The following is a 12099-nucleotide window of genomic DNA, read 5'->3' as shown; positions in this document are numbered from 1 at the left end:
TGGAGGGAGTTGAAAGTCCGTGTTGCCCAGCGACAGCCCCAAAACATCACTGCTCTAGAGGAGATCTGCATGGAGGAATGGGCCAAAATACCAGCACCAGTGTGTGAAAACCTTGTGAAGACTTACGGAAAACGTTTGACCTGTGTCATTGCCAACAAGGGGTATATAACAAAGTATTGGGAAACTTTTGTTAGTGACCAAATACTTATTTTCCACCATAATTTGCAAATAAATTCATAAAAAATCCTACAATGTGATTTTCTGGATTTTATTTTCTCATTTTGTCTGTCATAGTTGACATGTACCTATGATGAAAATTACAGGCCTCTCTCATCTTTTTAAGTGGGAGAACTTGCACAATTGGTGGCTGACTAAATACTTTTTTTCCCCACTGTATATATATATATATTGTTTTTTTAAATATTAAAACATATAATCTACTTGCAGTGAAGCCGCTCAACATTTACATTACAGTCAGTCATCTAACAGACTCCCATCCAGAGCGACCCACTGTGACACTCTGGCTCCGGGACTTTTATATTTGAGCCAGGGTGTATTTGTTTTGTTGGGGTTTTGGTTTGGTTATGTTGGGTTTTGGGTGTATTTCTTGTTTGCAGTTCTGTGGGGTTCTTTTCTAGGTTTGATCAATGACTCCCAATCGGAGGTAACGAGTGTCAGCTGTCGGCTCGTTATCTCTGATTGGGAGCCATATTTATTCTGATTGTTTTCCTGTGGGAATGGTGGGTTTTTGTTCCAGGTTCAGTCATAGTTACTGTAGGACTTCACTATCGTCATTTGTTTGTTGTTTTCGTGGTTGCTTTTATGTAAATAAAGTCATCATGTTCACTCCACGCGCTGCGTATTGGTCCGCTTCCTCAGACGATCGTGACAGAAAAACCCACCATAAAAGGACCAAGCAGCGTGTCAAGCGGCAACAGGACCTACCTACACAGGAGTTATGGACGCCTATCAAGGATTCATGGACTTGGGAGGAGATACTGGATGGAAAGGGTCCTTGGGCACAACCGGGAGAATATCGCCGCCCTCGTGAAGAGCTGGAGGCAGCTAAAGCCGAGAGGAGGTGGTATGAGGAGGCAGCACGGAGTCGAGGCTGGAAGCCCGTGGGTACTACCCAAAAATTTCTTGGGGGGGGGCTAAAAGGGAGTGTGGCGAAGTCAGGTAGGAGACCTGCGCCTACTCCCTGGACTGACCGTGGAGAGCGAGAGTACGGGCAGACACCGTGTTACGCAGTAGAGCGCATGGTGTCTCCTGTACGCAGGCATAGCCCGGTTCGGTACATTCCAGCTCCACGTATCGGCCGGGCTAGATTGAGCATTGAGCCGGATGTCATGAAGCCGGCCCAACGCATCAGGCCACCAGTGCGTCTCCTCGGGCCGGCTTACATGGCACCGGCCTTACGCATGGTGTCCCCGGTTCGCCTACATAGCCCGGTGCGGGTTATTCCTCCTTCCCGTACTGGTCGGGCGACGGGGAGTATACAACCAGGTAAGGTTGGGCAGGCTCAGTGCTCAAGGGAGCCAGTACGCCTGCACGGTCCGGTATTTCCGGCGCCACCTCCCCGCTCCAGTCCAGTACCACCAGTGCCTACACCACGCACCAAGCCTCCTGTGTGTCCCCAGAGTCCTGTGCGTCCTGTTGCTGCTCCCCGCACTAGCCCTGAGATGCGTGTCCTCAGCCCGGGACCACCAGTTCCGGCACCACGCACTAGGCCTTATGTGCGTCCCCAGGGTCCAGCATGCCCTGTTGCTACTCCCCGCACTAGCCCTGAGATGCGTGTCCTCAGCCCGGGACCACCAGTTCCGGCACCACGCACTAGGCCTTATGTGCGTCCCCAGGGTCCAGCAGGCCCTGTTCCTTCTCCCCGCACTAGCCCTGAGATGCGTGTCCTCAGCCCGGGACCACCAGTTCCGGCACCACGCACCAGGCCTATCGTGCGTCTCGGCCGGCCAGAGTCTGCCGTCTGCCCAACGGCGCCTGAACTGCCCGTCTGCCCAACGGCGCCTGAACTGCCCGTCTGCCCAACGGCGCCTGAACTGCCCGTCTGCCCAACGGCGCTTGAACTGCCCGTCTGCCCAACGGCGCCTGAACTGCCTGTCTGCCCAACGCCGTCTGAACTGTCCGTCTGCCAAGCGCTGCATAAGCCGCCCGTCTGCCATGAGCCTTCAGAGCCGTCCGCCAGACCGGAGCCGCTAGAGCCTTCCGCCAGACAGGATCAGCCAGAGCTTTCCGCCAGACAGGATCAGCCAGAGCCTTCCGCCAGACAGGAGCCGCTAGAGCCTTCCGCCAGACAGGATCAGCCAGAGCCTTCCGCCAGACAGGATCAGCCAGAGCCTTTCGCCAGACAGGATCAGCCAGAGCCTTCCGCCAGACAGGATCAGCCAGAGCCTTCCGCCAGACAGGATCAGCCAGATCCGTCAGCCAGCCATGAGCAGCCAGATCCGTCAGCCAGCCATGAGCAGCCAGATCCGTCGGCCAGCCATGAGCAGCCAGATCCGTCGGCCAGCCATGAGCAGCCAGATCCGTCGGCCAGCCATGAGCAGCCAGATCCGTCAGCCAGCCATGAGCAGCCAGATCCGTCAGCCAGCCATGAGCAGCCAGATCCTTCAGCCTGCCATGAGCCGTCCAGCCAGGATCCGCCAGAGCCGTCCAGCCAGGATCCGCCAGAGCCAGCCAGCCAGGATCCGCCATTGAGTCCGGTGCTGCCCCTTATCCTGGTGCTGCCCCTTAGTCCGGTACTGCCCCTTAGTCCGGTGCTGCCCCTTAGTCCGGTGCTGCCCGTTAATCCGGTGCCGCCCCTTAATCCAGTGGGGTTTAGTTGGGGGGTGGTCATATGGAGGAGGCTACGGAAGCGGATAGTGACTAAGGTGGGGTGGGGACCACGACCAGGGCCAGAGCCGCCACCGTGGACAGACGCCCACCCAGACCCTCCCATAGACTGTATGCTGGTGCGCCCGGAGTTCGCACCTTTAGGGGGGGGTACTGTGACACTCTGGCTCCGGGACTTTTATATTTGAGCCAGGGTGTATTTGTTTTGTTGGGGTTTTGGTTTGGTTATGTTGGGTTTTGGGTGTATTTCTTGTTTGCAGTTCTGTGGGGTTCTTTTCTAGGTTTGGTCAATGACTCCCAATCGGAGGTAACGAGTGTCAGCTGTCGGCTCGTTATCTCTGATTGGGAGCCATATTTATTCTGATTGTTTTCCTGTGGGAATGGTGGGTTTTTGTTCCAGGTTCAGTCATAGTTACTGTAGGACTTCACTATCGTCATTTGTTTGTTGTTTTCGTGGTTGCTTTTATGTAAATAAAGTCATCATGTTCACTCCACGCGCTGCGTATTGGTCCGCTTCCTCAGACGATCGTGACACCCACAGGAGCAACCAGGGTCAACGCCCTGCTCATGGGCATGTCGACAGATCTCCCACAAGGTCAGAAACGGGAACCCGAACCACCAAAAAGAGTAGAACCAGCTCACCTGCCTTAATGTTTCTTCTGAAAAATATATTTTAAAAGGAATAGTTTCACCATATCATGAGTGTTCAGTTCACGTAACAAGGGTTGACCTTTTTTTTTTTTTTTCTTAAAATGAATAACTAACCACATGAAATAAATAATTTTCAGAAATGACTTTGTCAAAGCAATGAAATAACTAGGGCTTTCCAATGATGGTGAAAACTTGGGAGAAATTCTTGGGTTAAGTGGGTTAAAACCTCCCAAAAGTCACAGAGGATGCACAGAGAGACTAACATCAACCTCCCAAAAGTCACAGAGGATGCACAGAGAGACTAACATCAACCTCCCAAAAGTCACAGAGGATGCACAGAGAGACTAACATCAACCTCCCTAAAGTCACAGAGGATGCACAGAGAGACTAACATCAACCTCCCAAAAGTCACAGAGGATGCACAGAGAGACTAACATCAACCTCCCAAAAGTCACAGAGGATGCACAGAGAGACTAACATCAACCTCCCAAAAGTCACAGAGGATGCACAGAGAGACTAACATCAACCTCCCAAAAGTCACAGAGGATGCACAGAGAGACTAACATCAACCTCCCAAAAGTCACAGAGGATGCACAGAGAGACTAACATCAACCGACAACAAAGTTACAAGGATGCCACTATCCTACTCTATCGCTCTCATTTGCTTTCAAGTCTTTCTTTGAAAGAAATTAAGAAAAAGGAAGAAATAAAAATGAGAGAACGGGCTGGAAAAGACAAAAGTTATTGCACTATTAAACCCTCCATTCGCCTGTAGATAACAACAAAGCTACAAGGACTTGGAGAAATGTTGGGGTTGAGTGGGTTAAAAGGGACAGAGGGACATGTCAAAATGCAAGTGAAAGTGCACTTCATTTAATATAACAGGCTTTTAAAATTCAATATTGGTGGACAATTTCTACATAAAATATCAAAGTGACGCAAAAGGGAGTCATTTTGTCGAATGACCCAGCCACAAACACAGCTGTGGTTGTCCATATGGGAAATATAATATGTGAGGTTTGTATTGAAAGTGATGGGGGAAAATGGCCGCCATCTATGGAGGACTAAAAGTGCCACAATTAAATAAATAAATACACCATTAAATAATTACTTAAATGTGTCATTAATTAATTAAAATTAGAATTAAATACATAAATGTGTTATTAAATGTGTCATTAATTAATTCAAATACCGATTCATTTTATGTAAAATACATATATAATTATTTCACTATTTACATTTACATTTCATGGTCCTGCGTTGGAGTGCTTCCTGAATTACTTAAAACTGTCAAACTGACCCATCAAAAGTTGGTAGGCGGAACCTAACGCCTGATTGGTTACCCTCTGCATCAAGCCAAGACAAATCAATTCCGGATAATGGATTGATGCAGAGCTACTGAACACATTCCAATACACTGGGTGGCGCTATTCACCTCTACGTTGGTTTAGTTACACGGTTAAACAGAACTTTCATTGCAACGGCTAAAAATCAAGAGAAGACTCGGTCCTGCTAGCCCCAATGTTGAGACGCTGTGTGAGGTGCAGGACAAAATGTCTAAAAGTTGCCCGGAGCTGCTGAGAGAAGCAGCGAATTTGATTGAGGAAGCTCTGAGCAGAAGTCCAACGGCTCCCGCGGCACCGGTGACTCCGGCAGCTCAGTCACAGCAGATACCGGCCGCTCAATCACGTACACCTGTCCAAGGTAAGCTAAGTAATTTCATGTTAGCCAGGTGTGCTACTATTTAATGATTCGGGACACACGTGTAGGTTAAATTAGATCGACTCGAACATGTATTTGCATGCGGTATTATGATGCTTCGTGCGTGACACGTTTATTGTTAATGGGGGGGGAAGCATAAACCTAGCTAGTTCGCTAATCGGCTAAATGGTGTTAGCTGGCTTGAGCATCCCAAGATAGAAGTAGAGGCTGTTTTAGCTGACTGGTGACCATTGAGCTGTTACGTTTTTCTGTGTTGCAGCGGAGGTAGCAAGGCTCTTTGCGCCATATAACATTGGAGCCAGAAGGAATATGACGAGACGACCAGCACAAGTCCAAGTTAGCCGAAGAAGCTACACACACACTGTCTGTTGTTTGGCTGACCACAATGCGGATAAAATTCCAAGCGTACTGTTTAAAGCTGAACTTCTTACTTCAGGACTTGGAGAGCAAAAAGTAACATTTTCAGGTCAGTGCGAAACTAGGCATTTACCAAAAGTAAAAAAAGTTTGTACTGTCTGTGGCTTGTTGAAATTATTTGCATTTCTTTTTATAGTGACTCAAACTTAATTGGTGTTCATAGTGTCAATAATAGTTATCACAGGCTTATTTGCTTAATTTAAGGTGAGGTGAGTTATGATTTTGTTTTGTTTTTTTCTCCAGGGAATGACCACGATCCCATGGTTATAACAAATAAACTGATGGAAGTGTTTCCGAAGCTCCAACAAGGGGGAGGCTTTGAATTTCTAAAACTTGTAGGATCTACTCGCAGTCGAAATCTTGCGTTGCTTCAGTGTCCCAGCACTGGATACACCCTTGCCTATCTGAAAGATCCATCGACGATGATTGGACAGGCTACAATCTACATACGTCCACTTCAACAGGATCTACCCTTAGATTGTGTACATACATTTACAGAGACTTAGTTTAATACATAATCAAAACAAAGATTACTGGTGACTTTTAATCATTAATTAAAAGCCATTTGTTGTTGTTGTTAGGAGAGCTCACGTCCTGCCTCTGGTCCAGTCATCCCCTGCATCACTTGTCAGAAGGAAGTTCCCTTTTCAGAGATGAAGCTGCACAGATTGAGCTGCAATGGGTATGTACTTCTTAAAGCAATGCAAGGGTAGCATAATTTATTTTCTTTGGGAATATGTCTCTCTTATTGTTGTGCACACAAATAAGCGAGTATGACCATCATTTCAATTGTGTTAACTTCAAGGACACCCATGCAGGAATCAGAAAGAGAACAAGAGGGAGGCCAAAGTGAAGAAAATGATAGTGAGACAGCCCTAGTCAGTGACAGTGTTCCAGTGAGGCCTGAAACATCAGCTGAGAGTGCAGTAGTACCGGCAGTGATTGTCAACGAGGAGTTGGATCGCAAAGAAACAGACAGTGGTTTGTGTCATCACAATAGTGTTGCTATAAGATTGTGTGTAACTGAAAAGTTAATAGAAAGATAACACCTGTAGGATATAATTAGATAAGATAATACAGTTACAGACAATTAATAACATGCAACTGGGTTTTTCTATTTTTCTAATATTTAGTTGTAGTTGTTTAGTAGTGCTGTTTTTATGTCAACTCAGCGTTGTGACAGGTTCTGAAGATGTTGGGTCTCACGTTTTGTCAGTGAAATGAACAGAATTTTCCTCCTGTTCTGTAGAGTGAGAGGATATCTGTATATGCAGGTAACATGCCAACTCACAATATGTCTCTCTGTAATAGATAACTTTATTGTTGTTGTTTGTTTAGAATGGAAGCTTATTAAAGAACCCACTCAAGCTGCCAAAGTTTTCAAAGAGAATCTGCTAAGGGAACATGCAACTGGGAAACCACTTAGAATGAAGATGGATGTAAGGGACTCTGAAGAGGACAGGGAACGGGAGCTTCTCTTATTCTATAAACAGCAGCAAGAATGGGCATGTCCACTTCATTGTACTCTGGTTGGTAAGTAATATAACATTTATAATATAAATACATCAGTACAGTTTATACCACTCAAGTAGCTTATATGGAATTGTTAAATGGGAGAATGGAATGCACAAAATTATATAATTGATAAAAATGTTATATGTATGTATGTGAATATTGTGCACAATATACTCTTGTTATCTGGAATAATCAATATTAAGGATGCTATTCTAGAATTACAGCCAATAGAAGTTTTTCTCCCTTTCTTGTTAAATGTTACCAAATCCAGTTACCTGTATTAGGCCGCCACTTTTTTTCCAGTGTTATTATCAGTATTTTATTTCAGGTGATGTTGCTATCGGAGAGGGAGTGATGCGGTACTTTATGACAACAATCATATCCAAACTCCAGTTTGGATTCAGTCTAGATCTTGGTAAGTATCTTACTAATTTTTTGAAGGTTAATCCATCTATAAATTGCAGAAATGTCTGTCTGTAGCGCATGTCTCTCAGTTAGTCCGATGGATTTCAAACTTGACAGGTGTCTTGCTCTGGTCACGAGTAAGTGCAGTGCCAAGTTTGACGACGTTTGGATAAACGCAAAAGATAGCGTTACATATATAGGTAAAAGAAGCACACATTGGCTTTTGCCGCTCTTGCTGCTTGCCATTCTCACACTGCATGCAACGCTGACTGAGCACCTGTTTGTGTCGTGACTCACTCTACACCGCCTCTCTCTATGCGCGCGCACACACACACGCGTACACGTACGTTCTGGTGGTTGATGAACGCGGATATGTGCTGTTTAGCGGAGGGCCGGTGGGCAATGTTTTGTGTCAGGTAAGTCTGTAGTAGGGTATACAGGGGAATTGAATTTGAAGTGGTTTGGGGTCCTTCTGTAAGTCATTTTGGAGTAGGCTACAATTTGGTTTAAGTGAATTCTACAAGCAGCAATACCACAGGCCAAGTAATCGCCACTAGTATGATGTAATATATCTATCTATCTATCTATCTATCTATCTATCATACATTTTTATTTAATGTATTTAAGAGGTTAATTGTTGTGACTTTATTCCCTGCTCTCTTGGTACTTTACAGGAGGAATGGGCCGAACACTGCTATTTGAGGGTGAACCTGACCATCTTGTTCCAGCAGCATCAGAGTCACTTATTGAAAGCAACCTCTTCCGGGTTGCAGGAAGGATGTTGGGCCACACCTTTCTGCATGATGGTCCCCATGTCACAGGACTAAGTCCTGCTGTAATTCATGTACTGTTCAATGGGGACCCTGAAATGGCTACTGTTGTTACAGAAGACTGTCCTGATCTGCACATCAGGAGCATCATAGAACTGGTATGTAACCTAAAAGAAACTTTGCCATGTAAAAAATATTGCTTGGGCAGATATAATAACTTGTATGGTCTTAATTCTAGCTTGAACATGAAGATCTTACACCGGAACAGAAGGACACAGTTTCAGATCTTTCCATGTCTTGGGATCTTCCGGAATTGACACAAGTTCAGTGTCTTTGAAAACATTAACACACTGTGCAGTAGTTGACTTTTTTTTCTTCCATTTACTAAAATCAAACTGTTCTGCACCTTCAGTGCTAACAGTACAGCATTCATGTTAGTCATTCTGTGGACCATAATGAGACAGGAAGCTTCAAAGAAACAGCTTTTTTTCCTTTCTTTTAAAAGGAAAGTCAACTTTCAGTTTTTCCTTGCTTGTTCTAACACAACAAATAAAAACATGGGTTGGACATCAGTCTAAGATTCTTGATAACACTTCCACAGTCTCTACATATAGTCTAAGTGCATCAGTAACAGAAACTCCTGGAGCTGGCAAAATTGCAACCTCTTCATCTGAGAGCTCACGGGCCAGCTGAACCTCGGGGACTGACACAGTGCCTCGATGAAGGCAGTGAGGTCCGTTCCAATCGATCCCATATTCTTCAGGAACCTGAATGGATGACAAGCATAATCAGTCTTGTACTTAAAACTAGTTTGACATGTCCTTACACAAGATTGTTATTTTTGGTCACCAAGGCAGTGAGAAATGAAATGTTACTTATTCAGTTTTTTAAAATAATACAGCTTTGCATAGTATGCACTGTAGAAACTACAGCTCACAGGTTGATCTTTAAAAGCTCGGGAGATTTTAAAGAGACAATAATCTATAGTAAATGTTTCATTTAAAGTATCACATTTAGCACCATTTTTTTCTCCCATAATTCCTTTGGGGAAACAATTTTAAGAAAGTGTTTAAAGTTCATTGTTAACCTCAGTAGGATCCTCCTCAGGGCCTTGCTCTCTGTAACTTCTCCAGAGTTGCTGTGGTGACTGATTCCTTTCAGTTCTAAGACCGTGGAAGTTCCAAGCATCTCGAAAAGAGTCGAGGCTTTGCTGAACCAGTGGAAGGAAAATCCGGTGCAGAGCGAAAAGATGGACTTCATTGTCTGGATTCAGTGTCTCCTGATCTTCCAATGAAGTAAAGATCTGATAGAAGAGGTCCAGGGCATGTTCATAAACATCTCTCCACATCCTCTCTATTCTGTGTTTAGGATAAAATTGAGAAATTGTTAATTTATGACATATGCTAAAGTACATTCAACTAGTATGTTAGTTGTGTGAGCCTAGTTGCCAAACATATTTCTTTACCGCTGATTGTGGACACTTCTGCCTGTGATGTGTGAATTCCTGTCGGTACCTCTGCTTCTGATCATGAATTCTGCTACATCTGCATTCTCCCCCCCTTTGTCAGACCGTACCCTTGATGGCAGCCCATACTGCTCAACAGCGGCGATAAAGCTCTGTAAGACCGTATGAGCTCTATTATTGCCGGCCACAGTCAGGTAGACCACTAAACGACTGAATCCATCCACCCCACCGTGGACAACAAATCTCCACCTGTTGCAAACACATGAAAAAATATAACTTTATTGTATAACAATTGTAATGAAACATATAGAAAGATGCATTGTTTATCTGCTAATATCACTGACCTGATAAGCTTATGGTGGCCATCTATATGCCACAAAGAGTTTGGGCCAGGAACAAAATACTGCCGTCGCCTTAATACACGCAGCCTCAGACGTCTCATGTAGACTCCCTCTGCATTGACTCTGCGTAAAGACTCTTGCAGTCTTGAGACTGAGGGGAGGAATTTAAAATGAATAACCACACACTCACTGGCTACTTATTTTGAGGATATAGTGGTGTCATAATAAAATAAATAATGTGTGTAAAACAGTCAACTATTACAGAACCACCACAGCTTCAAAAATGTACTTTACTGTCAGATATTGTACATATACATACATATATATATATATATATATATATATATGTATATATATGTATGTATATATATATATATATATATATATACATACACATATATATACACATATATAAAAATTATATATATATATACATATATATATACACATACATACATACATATACATACATATATACATACATACATATATATATTTATATATATATACATACATATACATACATATATATACATACATACATATATTTATATATATATATATATTTTTATATATATATATATACATACACACATATATATACATATATATACACATATACATATATATACACATATACATATATATACACACATATATAGATAGATAGATAGATAGATAGATAGATAGATAGATAGATAGATAGATAGATAGATAGATAGATAGATAGATAGATAGATAGATAGATAGATAGATAGATAGATAGATAGATAGATAGATAGATAGATAGATAGATAGATAGATAGATAGATAGATAGATAGATAGATAGATAGATAGATACCACATGCTCGAACAGAGATGACCTGAGATTTTTTGCCTCCTATGATATTTTGCTTTTCTATGATTATATTATACCCTTTACAGCAGGGGCACATCCGGACAGCTGAGAATATTACTGTCAGATATTGTTCCACCTCTATTAAACAGGAGGCTAAAAATCACAGGACATGTCTATCCTGATGATACAAGTCAGCCGTCCTGAAATGTGTGTTTCTCTTCACATTTCTTCTACACATTCTACATCTCAGAGGCGATGTCTTTCCATAAGCGGGCTTCCTTCACCTTTCAAAGGGGCAGAGCTCCAAATTAAAAATACATTTAAATAATGCCCATATTATTATCTACTCACTTGGAACATGCACACCTCTTGCATTCAGGTGACCACGCATTAGCTTGTAGCCGGTGTTTGGATGACTTCTGTGAATTTCACTTACAATACGGTCTAACTCCTCATCATTCACAGCTGAATAGAGATCTGTCTTTCTGTACAAACAAGAAAAACACAACATCAAGTAATGTTACCTTAAACGTCATATTCTTTCCGAGTGTATGAGAGCAGCAATTCATAAACAGAAAACTCATGAATTTAGTGTAAATACCTTAAACTGTATTGTTGCATGCGCCTCCTGATGGTCCTCTTTGACACACCGAACATCGCTGCAATTTGAACTGCGGGAACTCCACAAAGAAGTTGATGCTCCAGAACTGCACTCGGTATGTCAAACGCCAAACGCCCCGGTCCCTGTGTGTGTTGGGCCTGAAGTGCCCTGGTACCAGAGAAGCGGTGGACAACTTCTTCTAGATTTGCAATCACTCTGTGGTCGATATCTTCGTCGGAAAGTGCGGAAATGACTCCAACAACTTCAATAAGTTCCTCTGCTTTACTAGCTACATGCTCTGGGTCAGCAGGTCCTGCTTCTACATCCTCTGCTAAGTTTAAAATGTCTCTAACCAACTCCCTGGAAAGTTCACGGAGATCCTCCATTGTCTCTATCCAGGTTGGCCTACTCTACTTCAGACCAAAGCAATGGATCAGACTAGATTCGCGTTAGCCCCGCCCACTGACTTTGATGGGTCAGTTTGACAGTTTTAAGTAATTCATGAATCACTGCAATGCAGGATCAT

General features: G+C 43.5%; 2 long non-coding RNA genes across 3 annotated transcripts; one reads left to right on the top strand and one right to left on the bottom strand.

The window, feature by feature from the left end:
* Positions 1–6124: 6124 nt before the first annotated feature.
* LOC311117756 lies at positions 6125–8296 on the top strand. Of its 2 annotated transcripts, none has more exons than XR_014611709.1 (4): positions 6125–6319; positions 6976–7170; positions 7481–7567; positions 8232–8296. It is a non-coding gene; the product is annotated as an uncharacterized lncRNA (long non-coding RNA). The 2 variants fall into 2 exon arrangements; XR_014611710.1 differs by lacking the exon at positions 6125–6319 and adding an exon at positions 6535–6618.
* A 710-nt stretch (positions 8297–9006) lies between these two features.
* LOC311117757 lies at positions 9007–10406 on the bottom strand. Its single transcript, XR_014611711.1, has 4 exons — positions 10137–10406; positions 9793–10041; positions 9415–9685; positions 9007–9094 (listed from the first exon to the last, which is right to left on the bottom strand). It is a non-coding gene; the product is annotated as an uncharacterized lncRNA (long non-coding RNA).
* Positions 10407–12099: the final 1693 nt, after the last annotated feature.

Source organism: Coregonus lavaretus (genome assembly GCF_964263955.1).
Source record: "Coregonus lavaretus genome assembly, contig: HAP1_SCAFFOLD_2332, whole genome shotgun sequence".
NCBI classification, from domain to species: Eukaryota; Metazoa; Chordata; class Actinopteri; order Salmoniformes; family Salmonidae; genus Coregonus; species Coregonus lavaretus.
Note: the sequence above shows the minus strand (reverse complement) of the source record. Positions and strands in the feature narration are given on the sequence as shown.